Source organism: Taudactylus pleione, unplaced genomic scaffold (assembly GCF_031769625.1).
Source record: "Taudactylus pleione unplaced genomic scaffold, aTauple2 ptg000329l, whole genome shotgun sequence".
Taxonomy (NCBI): domain Eukaryota; kingdom Metazoa; phylum Chordata; class Amphibia; order Anura; family Myobatrachidae; genus Taudactylus; species Taudactylus pleione.
In genome coordinates, this window is record NW_028284730.1 from 8,900,637 (window position 1) to 8,920,539 (window position 19,903).

General features: G+C 40.1%; 1 pseudogene; it reads right to left on the reverse strand.

Annotated features, from left to right (window-relative positions):
- Nucleotides 1–5,403: 5,403 nt before the first annotated feature.
- LOC148509325 (olfactory receptor 1G1-like) lies at nt 5,404–19,702 on the reverse strand (annotated as a pseudogene).
- Between the last annotated feature and the right edge of the window lie 201 nt (nt 19,703–19,903).

Here is a 19,903-nt window from a genome sequence, read left to right on the forward strand (position 1 = left end):
TTGACATTCCTGCATGTCCACGGCTCCATGGCACCCCGTCTCAGCATCAGGTAAAGTCCCACTATAAACATGGAGCACACCAAACGCTAATTCTCCAAAGTATTGAAAAGATATTCTGTCCTAAACTGGCTCTGGAAGAGCAATAGCTGTCTCCAGGTGTGTTTCGACTAGATGTATTTTTGTCTTTTTTCAAAACTGATATTTAAAGATACCAGGGCCGGCCCTAGGCATAGGTATTAAAGGCAAATGCCTAGGGGCAACGGGAATGCCTAGGGCATCCCAAGCCTAGGGCCAGATGTATTTTTTTTTTCTCTTTGAGCTGCTCGGAACCATTGCGTCAATGTGAGGCTGCAGCAGCAGCAGGGCACTCTGACTCACACAGGCAGGAAGTGTTTTTAGTTTCACTTTCTGCCTGGGAGTCGAGGCTGATGTGAGTTAGTGCAGAGGAGAAGCAAGGCAACACCCGCGGAGCTGCTGACAGACCAGGGTCCAACACACAGGATAAAAGGTAAGATTTGGATGAGGGGAGGCAGATACATTTGGGTAGTGGGGGCTGATGGCACTATTATGGGAGGGGGAGACAGACCTGTGGGGAGTCCAGGGGCTCAGGGAGCTGATGTTATTGCTATGGGGGAGGGGGAGGCAGATACATATGGGGAGTGGGGGTTGATGGCACTACTATGGGAGGGGGAGACAGACCTGTGGGGAGTAGGTAGGGAGCTGATGATACTGCTATGGGGAGGCAGATACATATGGGGAGTGGGGGTTGATGGCACTACTATGGGAGGGGGAGACAGACCTGTGGGGAGTAGGTAGGGAGCTGATGATACTGCTATGGGGAGGCAGATACATATGGGGAGTGGGGGCTGATGGCACTACTATGGGAGGGGGAGACAGACCTGTGGGGAGTCCAGGGGCTCAGGGAGCTGATGTTATTGCTATGGGGGAGGGGGAGGCAGATACATATGGGGAGTGGGGGTTGATGGCACTGCTATGGGAGGGGGGGACAGACCTGTGGGGAGTAGGTAGGGAGCTGATGATACTGCTATGGGGAGGCAGATACATATGGGGAGTGGGGGCTGATGGCACTACTATAGGAGGGTGAGACAGACCTGTGGGGAGTAGATAGTCAGGGAGCTGATTATACTGCTATGGGAGGGGGAGGAGGAGGCAGATATGTGGGGGCTGATGACCTGTTATGGGGGGGAGGCAGATACAAGGGTGTGTGAGAGCTCAGGGCTGAGGACACTGCTATTGTGGGGAGGGCAGAAGGCAGAAACACATGGGGAGTGGGGGCTCAGGGTGTTTATGACACTGCTTTGGGGGAACAGGGGAAAGATATTGAGAGTGGGGCCCAGGGGGGATAGGACACTGCTCATGTGGACTCCATCATCCACAATGATAATAAGCTGTACTGGGGCAGGGTTGCTATGCTGAGAGAAGGATGTTGGGTGAGTGGTGGTGACCTGTGCTGTGTGAGGGGCTCTGGGTGAGGGGTGCTGGGTGCTGTACTGTAATTGTGCTGTGAGGAGTACTGTGCTGGGTGAGGGGTGCTGTGAGGGGTACTGTACTGGGTGATGGGTGCTGTACTGTGAGGGGTGCTGTGCTATAATCTGTGTTGTGCGGGGTGCTGTGCTGGGTGAGGGATGCTGTGCTGTAATCTGCTGTGAGCGGTACTGTGCTGGGTGAGGGGTGCTGTGCAGTGAGGGAAGAGGAGTGCTGTGAGTGTAGAATTTGCCCTATGGAATGTCTTCTGCGGTGGAGGTATAAGGAACTTTCCCTTAAACCTGTCCCTATTTTCTTAGTTACAGCAGTGTACTGAGGGTCTCATTCAGACCCGCTTGCGAGTGCAGGACGCTCGCAAGCGGGTCGATGGTACCCAAATGCGCATGCGCACGACGAAGGCTGCTCCATCGTGTGCATGCGCGAGACCCGGCGAGCGACGGGGAAGCGGTCGCTTGGGGTCTCACACCAAAAGAGGCATGCTGTCGATGGTGAGTGACAGCACGCCCCCTTTGGTGGGCGTGCTGGGGCGTGGCTGCCCAGACGGAGGTGTTCCCATGGGAACGCCTACCGTCTGGGTCCGGCCCCACTGACATCACTAGTGATGTCAGTGGGAGTGATTTTGGCTCTGATAGAGCCAAAATCGCTCCAGGGCTTGCGGTAGCGAGACCCTACCGCAGGGTCTCGTCGCAAGCCCGATGGTCGCGATGGTCTTGACCATCGCGACCATCATCATGGATGCTCGCATAAGCTGTGGGTGGTAACCCACAGCTATGCGAGCGGCCAGGAGGACGCACCAAAAAAAAACAAAAAACGCCTTGATTCAGAGCGGGCACTCGTTCAGAACGTCCGGCTCTGAATCAGGCCCTGAGACTGGTGCTGCGAGGGGAGAACCTATGATTTTCTGCTGGGGGCACCAGAGAAAATCTTGCCTAGGGCACCAAATTGGCTAGGGCCGGCTCTGAAAGATACTAAAGTGTTATTATGCATATGTCACAATTCGTGTTATATGTTGCAATGCTTAAGCATTTGTTTTGAACTTGTGCCATTCATTGTTTTTATTAGCCCATCGATATGACTCTAAGAGGTTCTAAAGTATTGCAAGCAGTATAAAGTGGGTTCTAGCTCCCTTTGTATGGTTAAACTATTTTCTTTATTGTTACCAACTAATACATCATATACCAGTGAGAGGACCATGCATCCTAACCATTTATAGTGAGACTTCATCAAGCAGTCAGTGTTAGGTGATTGTTCTGTATGCCTGGTCCGAGGTGAGCTCACATCAGTACTAGGTGATTGTTCTCTATACCTGCCCAAGGTGACCTCACAACCATTTAAAAGTGAAATTGGCTTCTCTCCTTTGACCAATCTCTGACATATATCCAGCTTGTCCCTTATCGTGATATTACCGTGTATCAACCTTCCCTACTTTTCTCACCTAGCTTTGCCCATTTTCTTGCCTGCCTGTTACAAAATTCTGCACTGGCTGTTGTATTATGTTCTGTTTTACCCCTGTTTTCTGTATAACTGTGTACCAAATACTAACCTAGCTTGGGATGACATTACTGCTTGACTCCTACTTGCTGTCAGTGACCACTTGTGCATCTAATTCTAAACATAACATATTTTGTAGACTCCCACTGCTATATCTCTGCATTCTGTGTACTGTACATGACTATTAAATTACTTACTGTAAGTCTGTGATGGACTGAAATTACAAGACAGTGTTCTGATTACTCACCATATACAGTATACAAATCTTTATGGCCTTTGATAATGAATCTATATTCGATAAACCACTTCTTTCATTGATAGAGTTCTATTAACTCTTTCTTGAAAGGAACAGCAGTGTTCATTGTGGGGAATTTGTTTTGCAGACCCATATTAATGTTCTCAATAAATAAATCATACAATCATAGAATTACATAAGGGTTATTCTCATCATAGGACTTTTACATACATTCAAGTATGTGAACTGTTTCTCTACCAAAAATTTGTAGGTATATATACATCTAAGCTTATTATTGTTGATGATCTCTGTGAAATTGCCTCATCTCCAATTGTTTTGGGTTTTACCTATTCCTATAAAAACTAGATCTCTGGAGTTTCAGTTCAGGTGAGCTTTGAAGTGTTTGGAGATGCTGATTCTCATAGTCTGCCTTTATATTTCTAATGTGTTTGTACATTTTGTTTTGTAAACTCTGATTGTCCTGCATACATACTCCACGTCACATGTGTACCTCAGCACCCCTTTATATTCACAGGAGATTTCTGGTTTAATCTTGTGTTCAGTCCCTGTTGTTGATTTTAATTTTCCCACTGTTTTTGTGCTTCTTTATGTTGAGTGTGTTGCAGAAGAAGTTTAATATAATATTATTCATTATGTCTTGTCTCTGGGAAGAAGAAGAAGAAGAAGAAGTAAGAATGAGGAGGTGGAGTTTCATGTAATTACATTCATTTTTATTTATTAACAGTGTTATGTTCTTACCGATGATAATAGGTTCCTGATGCATCCAGCTCAGTTTTGCACTACTTAGTCCAGAGGCATGGAGTCTAATGAGGGTCAAGTGTTCTGGATGATGCAGAGACAAAGGCCCTGATTCAGAGCCGGACGCTCTGACCAGAGCGCTCGCTCTGAATCAGGGCCCACCTCCATTAATATGGAGCGTCCTCCTGGACGCTCGTATAGCTGTGGGTCACCACCCACAGCATATACGAGCGTGCAGAATGATGGTCGCGATGGTCTTGACCATCGCGACCATCGGAACTGCGAGTAAAAGCCTGCGGTTGGGTTTTTCAACCGCAAGGCCAGGAGTGATTTTGGCTCTATCAGAGCCAAAATCACTCCCACTGACATCACTAGTGATGTCAGTGGGGCCGGCTTCAGACGGTAGGCGTTCCCTTGGGAACGCCTCCGACTGGCAGGCACGCCCCCGGCACGCCCACCAAAGGGGGCGTGCTGTCACTCACCATCGACAGCATGCCCCCTTTGATGAGACACTCCGAGCGAAGGAAAGTCCTTCGCTTGTCGGGTCTCGCGCATGCGCACGACGGAGCTCCCTCCATCGTGCGCATGCACAGTGGGGACCATCGACCCACTTGCGAGCGGACAGCCGCTCGCGAGTGGGTCTGAATGACCCCCAATGTCCAGAAATAGGGAAGTGGTCAGGGCAGACAGAGAACAGAATAGTCAGGTCCTAATTCCAAGTTTAGAGGGCAAAGCAAGCAGTAAGGTCAGGTCACAATCCAAGTTTTGCAAAGGGATATACAAGAAAAATCCAAAGTCAGAAAGCCAGGAGAATCAAAGAACTGCAAGACAGGCAAAATAACCAGCACTGAGTATATTGACTTCTTACCTTACATACATACAGCCTGCAGGAGATTGTCTGTGCACAGGAAGTGACAGAGAGCAGGGATAGTTCAGAAAGTTGAAGACTGATGAGCTGTATTTGCTGTTGCTCAATTGCTGGAATTCTGGTTTCAAGTCCTCAAAGGTCCAGGATCAAATTCCATAGAGCACAGCAGCAATTTGTATTGCAGGATCATGCTTCTAACAAATATTTATATGGCAGACATATATTCTGCAGCACTTTATAGAGAGTATTTTAATCATTCACATCAGTCCCTGTCCCAGTGGACCCTACAATGTATATTCCCTACCACATACACACACATACAGTATACAACAGAGTTATTTTTGGGGGCAGAAGACAATTAACCTACCAGTATGGTTTTGGATTGTGGAAAGAAACTGGGGTAACCAAATGAATGCCATGCAAGCACAGGAAGAACATACAAACTCCACACATGCATAGGAATTTGCTTGAAATCGAACTCAAGAGCTCAGTTCTGTAAAGCAGCAAGCTATCCATTCTGCCATCATGATGTCCTACACTTTTATTACATCGATTTATTCTTGATGAAATTGTATAGGATTTTAAGTGCTCCCAAAACTTGTTTATTCCTAAGGCTGTACACTAGTGGGTTTAACATTGGTACAGCAGCAATATAGAGCATGGAAGTAACTTTATCCTGTTCTTTAGAATCTTTAGTCTCTGGCTTCATGTACAAGGACATACTTGGTCCATAGAATAAAAGAACAGTAATAAAATGGGAAGTGCAGCTTGAAAAAATCTTGAGTCGTCCATTAAGACATTAAGAGAATTAATTTTTATTATGGAAGAGATAATAAATACGTAAGAGGTAATAGTAAACGCAAAAGGAAGAAAGGCAATAATAATATCCTCAAAGAACATAAAGATTTCTCTGCTGGCTGTGTCACTAGAGGAGAGTAGAATCAGTGTTTTCAGGTCACAGAGAAAATGGTCAATTTCATGAGAATAGCAGAAAGAAAGCACATATGTGAGCAGGGTGTGTACTAAAGAATTGATAGCACTAGTAGCCCAAAGGCAAGTAACCATTACTCTGCACAGTTTTTTACCCATAATAAGAGAGTAACGCAGTGGGATACAAACTGCTACATAGCGGTCATACGCCATGCAGGTCAGAATGAAGATCTCTGAATCTGCACATAGGACCTCATTCAGAGCCGGACGCTATTTGCGCTCGCTCGTTCAGAAAAAAGGGGTGGCTATTCAAATGAACCGTTTGCTCTTTGCGGTCTGTTCACGCCTCTAGGTCTGAACGAGCGAACCAAACATGCGGTCGTTTTTTGGAAAACTACGCCCCCTGGCCGCTCGCATCCTACGTCATGTCTGCTATTTATTAGATTAATCGAGTACATCGACCAGCGTATGAACTGCTCGCTATTCTTGTGGTTGGTTTTACCTACCGCAATCTTGCGAGCAGTTCTGACTATAAAATAACCCAGTGACGTGGTCAATGACGCTGCTGTATTAATTATGCACACCCATAAAATGCCCGTTTTGACCTTTAAGCACGCCAGCGTTCGGATCTCCACTCCCCGTTTTCAAGCACCTTCCCCTGTTACCACCCACATACGCCTCCTCCTGTCACTCAAAATAGCAGGCATTCGCTATTTAGCGAACAAACGATTTTTGGCCGCACTGACTGGTTCGCACATGCGTATTATGATCCGTACGCATGCGCAGTTGTGCAAACATCGCTCGGAACGAACGAGCGGCCGCTTACGAGCGGCTCTGAATCAGGCCCATAGTGAATAGAAATAAAGTTGAGTGAGACAACTATTAAATGAGATCCTGTGACTTTGTGTTAATGTAATGGACAAGAGATTTGGTAGAGTTGTACACACATATATAATGTCTACAGTAGCGAGATTACACAGGAAGAGATACATTGGCGCATGTAGATTAGGTACTAGGCATACAAGGGTTAATATAATTAGATTTCCTGATACAGCCAATAAAAACATTATTAAAACTCCAGTGAAGAGCACAAAACATTCGGTAGTAGAAGTAGAGAATGCTGTGATGTAGAAATCAGTTACTGTGCTGTTCGGGCATTCAGCCATCTTTTCTACATGGAGAAAAGCAAAAGATTTCAAATATGTCGTACAGTCATAGTGCCAAACCTGAATATATATCAACATATTATTTCTGATGAAGGGGAAAACTAAAATAATAATAATAATAATAATAATAATAATAATTTATTCATATATAAATATATATATATAGTTCTGTCCTCCAATAGGACTCAAGGCATTTAACAAATAGTATGAACATAAAATAGTATGAACATAAAACAGAAGTGTAAATTTGCATGAAATACAGAGACCAGGGAGATAATACAAAGGGGGTGGCAAGCATTTTAGGTAATCAATTCCAAGGATTATTCATCCTACCCATAAAGGATCCAGGTGAGGTAGTCATTTTAGGTGAACTAGATAGAATTATACTGGGCAGAATAGGCAATACCTAGAATTGATGACACATAGGGGCATATTCAATTTCAATTAGACGACAAAAGCTGAGATCCGCGATAAAGTACTAGTCATACAAGGGTTAATATAATTAAATTTCCAGATACAGCCAATAAAAACATGATTCAAACTCCAGTGAACAGCACAATATGTCCAGTGGTAGAAGCAGAGAATGCTGTGATGTAGAAATCAGTTACTGTGCTGTTCGGGCATTAAGACATATTGTCTACCTGGAGAAAAGCAAAAGATTTCAAGTACTGTATTTCATAGGCTCATAGTGCAAAACCTGCTTAAATATCAACATACAGTACAGTATTATTTCAACAGAAGGGGAGAACATAATAATAATAATAATAATAATAATAATAATAATAATAATAATAATAATAATAGCATTTATATATAATGCTATTTTCTCCAATAGGACTCAAGGCACATAACCGATAATATGAGTATAAAACAGAGGTAAATATTTGCATGAAATACAGAGACCATTTAGAATATACAAAGGGCATGGCAGCCATGTTGGTACAATGGGCACAGTACAATGGTTACAATGTGATAAGCAATACATGGACATAATACATACAAGGATAAAATGAACAGTGACTAACAACATGCCTACTGCATAAATACTGTAGTTCAACAGCTTGTTCGTCGCGCCCTTGAAAGTACCAGGTGAGGCAGCCATCTAGGGATTACTATAAAGGTTACAGTGGACATTCAGTGGGAAATTACAAAGAAAAGAAAAAGAACAGTAGGTTGAAGTGGGTGGACATACTATGTAAGTGGTACTGGGAAGAGGGATGGTAGGGAGTCTATGCTGCAGCAGTATGGAGAGACATGCAAAGCATTGTACATAGAAGTACAAGGTAAAATATATTAATTACAGAGATGCTATAATAACATCCTTAAAATGCAGCCTATACAATAGTAGGCAGGGATGGACTGGCCCATAGGGGTACAGGGGAAACCCCAGGTGGGCCACACTGCCTTAGGGTCCATCTCCTCCTCTAGGAATCAGGTTCCTGACTGTGCACTTGAATTATACATATGTTACATTATACTCCAAAGAACTATGGTATATTTTTTACAATGCATTGCTGGTATTAATCTGATACATTATCATGCATGCACTAGCAGTATTTGCTATATATATATTTTTAAAGGTACTAACAGACCATGTACTCTCTCTGTGGAGGTTGGCCACACTACTAAGTATGGGCCCCCGATGGGCCCTTCATGCCACTGATGGCAGGCCAGGCCTGATCCAACCTACTCAATATACAGTATATGTTTTTAGAACAGAATCCAGGACCCTAATCCACTTAACCTTATATGCTTGGGTTATACAGATGTAGCCACGCTTATCTATCCCATGAATGGCGCGACTAGTGTATCCATGTCTATTGTGTGTACGTGCATACGCATGCCATAGACTTCAATGGAGAAACGCCGGCTGAGTCACAGCCTGGCAAGTGCTGTGCTATGTCGCGATGCGTGTGCCTGTGCACACGCATCGTGGCAACAATGTGCGTGGCTACATCTGTACATCCATTATAAATTATTTTTCAATATAAAGTTACATTTATATAGAAAATGTATAAAACCATAAATGATTCACAGCTAAAATATTATCAAAAGATGAATTTTGTTAAAATCATTTTGGGCGTACCTAGCCAACCTGAGGCTCTCCAGCTGTTGTGAAACTATAAGTCCCAGCATGTTGCCACAGTTTTAACATTCTCTAATAACAAAACTGTAACAGGACATGCTGGGACTTGTAGTTTCACAATAGCTGGAGAGACACAGCTTGGCCAGGCCTGATTTAGAGCTTTATAATCAGTCAGAATGAATCTTAGACAAAGTTTACGATTTTTAAAATAAAGTCAAATCTTTGTAACCTATACTGTCAGTTGTATCTGTAAAACTCGAAGACAGGCTGAAAGTTTAAATGTTTTGATGAAAATATGAACAAAGGAGCCTCAAGTTGTAGCAATATTTTTTAACTGTTTAATTTCTAAATACTATTTCCAGCAGGTGTACTGGAACAAACTAGGACAAAATGGATTATTCTTCATAAGCTATAGGCATGAACTCCCTCTAAAACTGTTGAAAATGTTAGATCCCCAAGAAAGGGTGAATAAGACATTACAGAGAGCTATACAAATGCTCACAAAGTTTTAATGTATTGGTATATAAGACACTCACCTTTATGGAGGTCTGTGTGTTTTTTTTTTATAATAATAATAATAATAATAATAATAATAATAATAATAATAATGTTATTTTTTTATATTTATATTTTGGTCAGATATATATGGTCATTTAATATGTTATGGGTATAGTGAAATGCTGTATAAGAAATATATTTTAGTAATAGGGTATAACTTAAGCACATAATTTTTTGGAGTTATATATCTGTTTGTAAAACAGTCACATGGGTTAGAGTCTGGAAGTTTGTAAGATCACAAATTGAGAGTAATAAGTATTTAAGGCTAAGTTGCAAAGCTATCGTATTGTAAAAACATCATTGAGTTGTTAAATTTTTAAGTATTGTCTTCAGCAGGTTTATTGGGAAAAACTAAGATAAAATGGGTTATTTTTCATAGATTTGATATATGTAGATGGCTATTCAGATGGAAGAGGCTAAATTTCAAGAAAGGATGTTGAGGTTAACTTTGAGATCTAAAAATCCCTTTCCCCTTTTTTTTTTCTTTTTGAGGGGGGATATTACTTGGTATATATTAAGAAAGGAGTAGGTTAGATGCCTCAACAATCTAGTAATCTAAGAGATTCAAATAGAGTAAAAAAATCTGTTAAATTTGTATGTTGGAATATAGAAGGCCTCAACACCCCAATTAAGAGGAAAAAGGTGGTGCAACAACTGAAAAGATTTAGACCTGATATAGTGTGCTTCTTCAAGAGACACACTGGAAAATAACAGATAATAATGTAATAAGGAGTAATTGTATTAAAGTTTTTGTGGCAGCCTCATACTTTACAAAAACGAGGGGAGTGCTTATTTTATTTAGAAAGTTTTTTCAGTATGAGGTCTTTGACTCCCTCATAGATATGCAAGGCTGCTATATATTTGTAAAAATATTTGTGGACAGAGAAAAGTTTACTATTGTTAATATTTATGGCCCAAATGGACCGAATGCTTCCTTTTTTCAGAATTTTTTTCTGCACTACAGGGTTGGATGGAAGGCTCGTCGATATTAGGTGGAGATTATAATACAGTACTAACTCCATCTATGTATAGTTCTGGAGAATCAGGGGGGTCAAGAGGCAGTGCACCATCTTCTTTAATATATATGAAGGAAATGATGCAATTAATAGACCCATGGAGAAATCAACATCGTAGGGAGTACTCTTTTATTCCCATGATACTTTTACCAGATTTGATTTTTGGTTGATTTCTCCACAAATCCTTCACAGAGTGATAGATTCAGGTATATATAATATCATGATTTCCGATCCTGCCCCTATTTGGTTTGTTTTGAAGCTTGCTACTCCAATTCACAGTTCATTTAACTGGTGATTCCCGGCGTACTTGAATAATTCAGAAGGTTTTAAACAGATCCTAGAACAAAATTTTGTGAACTATGCGGAGGATAATATACAACATAATAAAGATATAAAATTATTCTGGGCAGCTTCTAAGCCAGTAATGAGAGGTCATATTAATGCCTATGTAACCCATTGCAGTAAGTATTATATAGACGTTTTCAGGAACACAGCACTGCTTTAACAAAAGCTTATGCGATCTATTTACGGCACCCAACAGCTGATTCAAAACATAAATATAAAGAGGCCAAAATATTATACGATAATCTTTGCACAGAGAGAACTCTTATGGATGTTACGTTCCAGAGACAGAGGTATTTTAAGTGGGGTAATAGATCAGGTAGATTACTGGCTTCTATGCTGAAACAACAGACGACCCCTAAACTTATATTGAAACTTAATTTGACTACGTTGGGGAACCTTTCAGATCCAGACAGTATAGCTGAAGAGTTCTTACAATATAATCAACAGTTAAATGCTGTTCCAGATACTGATCAAACATTAGGTAGAGATTTTTTAAATCAGGCAAATTTGTCAAAGCTTAATGAAGAAGAACGTAACAGTTTAACTGAGATTGTGACTGAGGAAGAGATTCGGGCAGTAATTAAATCTTTACAGGGGGGGCAAACACCTGGCCCAGATGGGTTAAGTGCGGAATACTATAAATTGTTGTTAACGCATATTACTGCATATTAGAAGGATTTATTGAATTCCATATTGATTGGTCATGAAGACTCACCTAAATTTAATGAAGCTCGTGTCATAGTCCTCCCTAAACCTAAACGTGATCCAACGTTGATTTCCTCATATCGTCCAATTTCTTTATTGAACAAAGATTTAAAGATATTTACTAAACTAATAGCACAACGCTTACAACCTATCCTTCTAGAATTATCTATCCGGCCCAAACAGGTTTTATTAAAGGGAGATATTCGGTACATAATATAAAAACTCTAATAGCGGCCTTGATACACAGTCATCAGGCTAAGGAAACTTCTAACATTGTGGTTAGTTACGATGCTGATAAAGCGTTCGATAGGGTTTATTGGTCTCACTTAGTTAGAATTTTTAAACACCAACAATTTGGCCCAGGCTTTATACATCTTTTTGAAACTTTATAATAATATGCCATCTGCCTATTTGACTATTAACGCTCTGAACACTAGATGTTTCTTTTTATATAGAGGAACAAGACAAGGATGCCCTTTATTCCCATCATTATTTAATTTGGTGATTGACCCTTTAATACGACATTTTGGACAGTTAAAAAACTGGCAAAGAATAACTATTGCTAATCAAGAACTAAAGGTCTCGGCTTTTGCAGATGACATACTATTATATTTTAAAAACCCTAAACAAGCTATACCACTAGTACAACATGTATTTAGAGTTTTTGAATCAATAGCTGGCTTTCAGGCAAATATAGCAAAAACGGAAGCCCTGGCTTTCCATTCGGAAGCACGTAAAGGTTGGGAAGGTAATTTTCCATTTTAATAGGCAATTTCCCAGATACAATATCTGGGAATTACAATACCCACACATCCTTCCCAACTGTACAAGGTTAATCATGGACATATTCTGGCACAGATGATGAGAGACTTTAAAATGTGGAATACTTTGCCTCTGTCTTATATTGGTCGCTGTCATGTGATAAAAATGGTTAGTTTTCAGCATCTTTTGTATACAATTCAAATGTTGCCAATATTTTTCACACAAAAAGATCTTAGAATGTTAAATGGGGAGATGCAAAAATTTATTTGGGCCGGTAGGAAACCTAGAATTTCCCTTTTTAAGTTACAGCAGACAACTGACCTGGGAGGAGTAAATATACCATTTATAAAAAGATATGTATTAGCAACTAATTACCGATTTGCTGTGGACTGGATAACTGGAAATATCAAATTTAGTAATTCTAATATTGAACAAGCATTCAGTCCTGGGATACATTTGTCAGCATTATTACATGTACACTCGACCCTACTCCCGTTAGATATTAAAAATAATATTCTCTTGTTTACAACTTGCGAAGCATGGAGACAATTGGGCTTAATCCTGAAAGTATCCAAAAGTCAATCCGTCTTTCTCCCTTTGCTAGATAATCCCTCTTTCCCTAGTGGTCAAACCTCTATGTATGTGAGAAATTATTATAGCCAAGGTTTGAAATATATATATATCAGTTGGTAGATATGGAGTCCTTTCGGCCATATACATATAGCCAACTAAAACAATGTTTTCTGAATTTAAATATTCCTCTTTTCCCATATCTACAAGTTTTGAGTTATTTACAGAAGACTTTGCTACTGTAAATGAATGATGCAGATAGTGTGAATTGGATGGTGCGCTTCGTTTTAGGCCTAATGAGTGTTCATCATCTTCATATATATATTCTTTTATACGTCCTACAATTGATTTAAATACTATTTCAGGAGGACTAGCTAAATGGAAAGATAATTTTCCTGAATTAGATAATTCCTATTTTGTAAAAGCAACTAAGCGATTAAATAAGGAACTGATATCCATATCATATACAGAGATGAACTACAAAATTTTACATAGAACTTATTATACTCCTAGGTTGCAATTTCTTATTGGAAGATCTACAACCTCTAATTGTTATAAATGTAAATCCCCAGAAGCAGATATTTTTCATTGTCTATGGATGTGACCATATATAAAGATATTTTGGGATCAGGTTTATTTATTTATTAAAAATACTCTTGAAATAGATTTTTTGATGACCCCGGAGTGGGTATTTTGGAGTAAATATAAGTCCTCATCTATGCATATTTTGACTAAATCCGAAAAATTACTACTGACGAAAGTGACTGCTACAGCAAAAAAAAAATGATTCTCTTTCAGTGGATTGAACCTTATACGCCAACAATGACTTTAATGATGCCTAGACTCATGTATTTGTTCACCATGGATTGGACATCTACACCTATTGATAAGGAAAAATGAACTAATAATTTTTTTTCAGTATGGCTTCCATATGTACATATATTATCCCCTCAGGTGAAATTAGCACTCAAACAAAGCTTTCAGTCAACAACTTGGTATAACAGCTATATTTGAAGGAAATATACCTTTTTGACAATACTAAAACTGTGCAGTTAAGGAAAAGTATAAAAGATGTTATAAAATATAAGAATTTGTGATATTTAGGTAAAATGTTGGATCATAATATATAAGATGATTGTAATGTTTTTTTTTTTTTAAAAAAAGGCTTATATAATGTAATAATTATTTGTATGGTATAATATATGTAATTCAATAAAGTTGAAAAAAAAAAGAAAATATGTACAAAATCCCCATGCTTTTATTTTCTATATAATCACAGATTTGCAGTATATTATTGTTAGTGCTGATAGCAAAAGTATTTTTGTTTTGTATACGTATATGGCATTAACACTGCAATGCCGATGGTACCATGTACAATTTGGGTAAAGCCAAGCACATGCATATTTATTTTCTGTTTTGTTTAAAAGTTTTGCCTAGTGCTATAATGGCTGCTTCCAATCAAGGCTATAAAAGGCCTAATTGTGTGTGGCTCACCGTTACCCTCTGTACCTGAGAGGTGAGTGCATTTAACTGCAATTTAATAGTGTGTTGGGCATATACTGTATGCTAGTGTAGGGACTTTCAGAGAATTGACAACATGCTGTCACTTAAATGTTTTGATCAAAATATGAGCAAAATCTCTTTTATTTGCTAGATACATACAGATTTGCCATATATTATCATTAGAGCTGATGGCAAAAGTCTTTCTGTTTTGTATACATACATGGCAATATGTATATAACTAAACTTGAGCATATTCCTTTTCTTACATGTAAAACTCGAGCTGCAACTCCCTCCCTTTGGCTGAGACTGGATTGTGATAACAGGCATGGCTTTACAGACCATACACAAAATGCTAAAAATTACAGCACACAATTAGAGATGTGCACTGACTCCTGTGTATTGGTTTTGGATCCAGATTAATTCTCGTGTTTTGATTTTGGTTTTGCAAAACTACCCTCAGGTGTTTTGGTTTTGAACCTGGATCTTTTTATTAAAAAAAAAATATATAAAAAGTTTTTTAAAGCAGTTAAAATCATGTGATTTTTGCAATCCAAAACACGAAATTCGGATTCAATATCTGAATTCCGAACCGCTGAAAGATCAGAACCACACATCTCTACACACAACAGAAATATACTGGAGGTACAGTAATGGCTGTAATGTGCAGCTATTAAGTACCCAAGTGGCTTGAAGTATCTGAATTGCTCAGTGAATCACTGAGGGAAATATACATTTTATACAAACAAAGAAACTATTTGGAGCAGAGCCAAAATATGCAAGAAAATAGAGCCACTACCTGTAGGGTTTGGAGAACCCTCGAAGAAAAAAAACAAGAATAAAATAGAGAAGTGCTGATGTGTCTAAGGGTGCGTATCCACTAGCATTTAGCGGAACGACAGTATGAGTACAACATTGTAATTGTACAGTCTTTCCTCATAATGTGCATAATACGACATATTGTTCAGTGTAGGCACCCTCCCTCATCCACGAACATGCCCAATCTGTCGTTATTGACATCTATATACTACATATAAACCACCTGTCTGTTCCATATCTCCTACATACAAATCATCTGTCTGTCCCCATTTCCTACATACAGATCGCCTGTCTGTCTCCTATCTCCTACATACAGACCACCTCTCTGTCTCCTATCTCCTACATACAGATCGCCTGCCTGTCTCCTATCTCTAGGGCTGGATTAAGGTCTGCGGGGGCCCCTGGACAAACGTGTGGAGTCCTATAGATGCTACTGAGTTGAAACGTTGACCTGGATTACGGGAACTCCATGTTATTATTTTATATATATGCTTGAGTGCCGCCTATTGTTTACTTATCTGCATATTGTGGAGGGGGGCACCAGCAGCAGTTGGAACTAATAAGTTCAGTACCGAGTATTTTGACTCTGTGTATATATATATATATATATATATATATATAAAATAATAATAAACATAATAAACAGTGGGGTTTTGGTTCATGAATTGATCAATGCATTTAAGCTTGCAGCCCATCGTCACGGGACCCCACTTTACTGCAAGTCCCTACGCTATTGCTCAGAATTATAACATGGACATAGCCATCACATTAGTGTTAAACTCAGGGTATGCTATCAAGGTTTAAAGCTCACAGCAACTTTGCTTTTAAATGTGAGACAGTTACCAAGCACACCTGTTGCAAAGCACCTAGGTAAACAGCTGACACAAGTTAGATAACTAGTTAAAAGGGGTGCATGAGAAAATGTGATCATAAAAATGATTAATTATAAAAATTAATCATAATAAACAAAAAGCACTAATCCACGGCACTCACCATTCCTAGCTTTGGGGTGCAACATGGTATGTGACCACATTGTTTAAATAGAAATCACAGGGGCTCTGCACGCTTAAATGCATTGATCAATTCATGAACCAAAACCCCACTGTTTATTATGTTTATTATTATTATTATTATTATTATTATTAGTTATTATGGTGAGTGCAGAGCCCCTGTGATTTATATTTAAACAATGTGGTCACATACCATGTTGCACCCCAAAACTAGGAATGGTGAGTGCCGTGGATTAGTGCTTTTTATATATATATATATATATATATATACAGACATAGACACAGTACACATATACATACTGTATATACATGACTTACTGCTTCAGAGGCAGGGAAAGGCATATTGGCCAGCAGCAGCAGAAGGGGCGGAGCCAAATATCAGGGGCTGGGCTTCATCGCAGGCCGCTGCAGGCGGCTCCGGTTAAAGAAAAAAAACAGTTCATCTTGGGGATTGGGGCCGGGGACACTGTGTGGGGGCCCTGGGATGACCGCCCCTGTCGCCCTCCCTATAATCTGTCCCTGCCTATCTCCTACACACAGACCGCCTGTCTGTCTCCTATCTCTTACACACAGACCAGCTGTCTGTCCCATTCTGTCCCATATATCCTACATACAGACCACCTGTCTGTCTCCTATCTCCTACATACAGATTGCCTGTCTGTCCCCTATCTCCTACATATAAACCACCTGTCTGTTCCATATCTCCTACATACAAACAATCTGTCTGTCCTATATTTTTTACATACAAACCACCTGTGAGTCCCATATCACCTACATATAAACCACCTGTCTGTTAAATATTTCCTACATACAGACCACCACTGAGCTATATAGGGGGTGTTATAGTTCCCTGCAGGGGCATTTGCACATGCTAAATATCCATCTTGGGTAAAAAGATTTCTGCATGTAGTGCACACTCTGGAAACCCTACTGGAATAAATGCCCATTGAAATTAATGGCAAATGCTGTAGGACATTTAAAAGATCACTGGTGAAATCCCTATCTTTAATCATTTACTTGATTTAGGAATAAAATTGGTAATTACTAGATTATAGAGACGAGTCATATACTTCATTCTAGCAAGTTTCATCAAGTTTACTTGGTGAACAAAATACATTATCCCTAGATCCCATTTCTGTGGATAACTAGGGAGAGAAACAAAAAAACACAAAACAGGTTGCAGGTTAAGACGTAAAGGAAACATACTGCTAGTTGCAAGTCTGAAAACAATAAAAACATTGATGCAGAGCCGTAACTAGACTTTTTTGTGCCTTGTGCCAGAAAGAGCATTGGTGTCCCCCCCCCCCTATTTTTCAAATAGGGACATAAGATGAAACACCACAAAAAAAGGCCAAGACTTCATGGGGAAGAGCCAGGGAAGAGATAAGAGAGGCCAGGACATCCTGGGGATAAAATAAGAGGAAACTACAAGTGAGAATAATAATAAACAGAAAATTGAACAGCGGCCCCTGACCTGCAGTGCCCTGTGCTATGGCACAGGTTGCACTACCCTAGTTACGACTCTGCATTGATCAGACACAAGTGTTTAAAGCAGATTTCTTGTACAACAGGATGTTTTACAATGTAAAATTAGCTTATTTGGTTTATCAATTACATGTTCTACAGTGTTGTTTTAATGTTTGAAATGCTGCTGGAAAACATATAAGAGTATTAGCAGAATTACTATGTACTGTTGATTACTCAACACAGGTATAAATAATTATGATCAGTTGACTAATTGCAGTAGCAGAAGGTAGTAAAAATAAGACACAAATGTTACCTGAGTACGGAACTCTTCTATTAGATCCATCTACTTGTGGAACAGAGAGATATAAAGAGATTTTGATACCTTTGAGAGTGCAGTAAGATGTCCCCTCAGTGGGATCCAGTCTCTACAAAATTAACCGAGTATTATTATTATTCTGACTTAAACTATCAAAAAATATCTAAGGGATTACAGTACATTCAATGAACATTAATAATACTAAATAACTAAAAACTAATATCAATGTGTACATTATACTGTAGATGCTGAGTTAGTAGCAAAATGGGGGCAAATTACTTGTCAAATCAAGATATGATTTATGCCAGGCACACTTTGCAGACTCTTGCGTCTAACTTACACTATGTTGTAAACTATTTATTTTATGTGCAACAAACACATTCCCTATTAGAAGAGATGCACGAGTCTGGTACCCAGAGAACAGACAACAGTTCGGAATCACTTTGGGGTTCACAGTCAACTTGGAAGTTAGTTATAAAAACTAAACTCGGGTTTTAGATTGCATGTAAACAGGTCCAAATGACATGATTTTAAATTTTTTTAATTTTTAACCCAAATCACGTGATTGTGGTTTTTCTAAACCAAAACACGTAGATGAGACCAGATCCAAAACCAAAACTAAAACAAGGGGGTCACCGCACATCTCTAGTGGCTATTAGGCATCAATTAATCTACAGAAACCACCACAGATGCGGCTAAATGTTACTACTACCTCACTGCTCGGTGTCCAAGTCACGCCCCATGCCGTGGGCTTTGTTTTAGATGCAGGGTAGTCACTATCCTCTCAGGGTTTCCAGCCCTGTCAAAGTCATCATCAGACTACTCTCTTACAGAGCAGTCTCTGTCCCACACTGCAGTGGCTCCAAATTAAAAGTCTGCAGATCTCCAGCACTCTTGTGGGATGACCCCTAGCAACTCCTCCTCTTCGCAGGACTGGTAAGTGGCTCTCTGGGCAGAGGGGCTTGGATGGTCTGTCTCCCCACCCTGGTAACAGACAGTGTTTTTCTTGTGGCTCAGCTGCTTCTTCATCTGCAATTCTCTCAGTCAGCTCTCAATAGGAGGTCAGAACAGGGGGTGACACTGCTCCTCTCTGGGTACTCCCTGTTGAGAGAAAGCACACTTCACCTGGGTCTCTTCTTACAGGGTACCTCAAACTATCCCCCTAACCTCCCCAACCACAGTTTTTATATCCTTGGGAAGCAAGCCTCGGCTTCTTCCAGCTGACAGCACAAGCCTGTGCTAACAATGTCCATGTTGCTGCTGCCTGCACTGTGGCAGTTCCCTGCACTTCATTAACCCTTTCACTGTCACATTCAAAACTCTCTTACTGTAGTGAAGGGTTACAAATGAGCTAGTAAACTGGCTTTGGTTTTGCCAAGGTGCAAAGTTACTTTCACTCTTTGTTTTGCTCCCAATTCTGAATCATCCCCTCAACATTATAAAACAATTATGTAGTAATAAAGAGGATAATGTACTATAGCTACAGATACCGGTATTTAGATTCCTTGGCAGCAGCACATCCTTACCTGCATATTCATCCATGGTGTTTCCAGGCAGAGCCCTCATACCAGCTAAGTACTCTGTTGCTTTCATGGAACCAACTACACTAGGCCGTGACCTGGGCCTTTACTAAGTAAAGTCCATATCATCTTGCGGATATTCCTGATGAAGTCCGGTGGGGGTCTTAGACCAGGGTATTTGGTTGAATCAATTCCACCTGTTTGCATTTAGCTGCTATGGGTGTATTTACTCTGTTACACTTGCTGTCTGTTTTGAGCTCCAGGGTTATTGCAA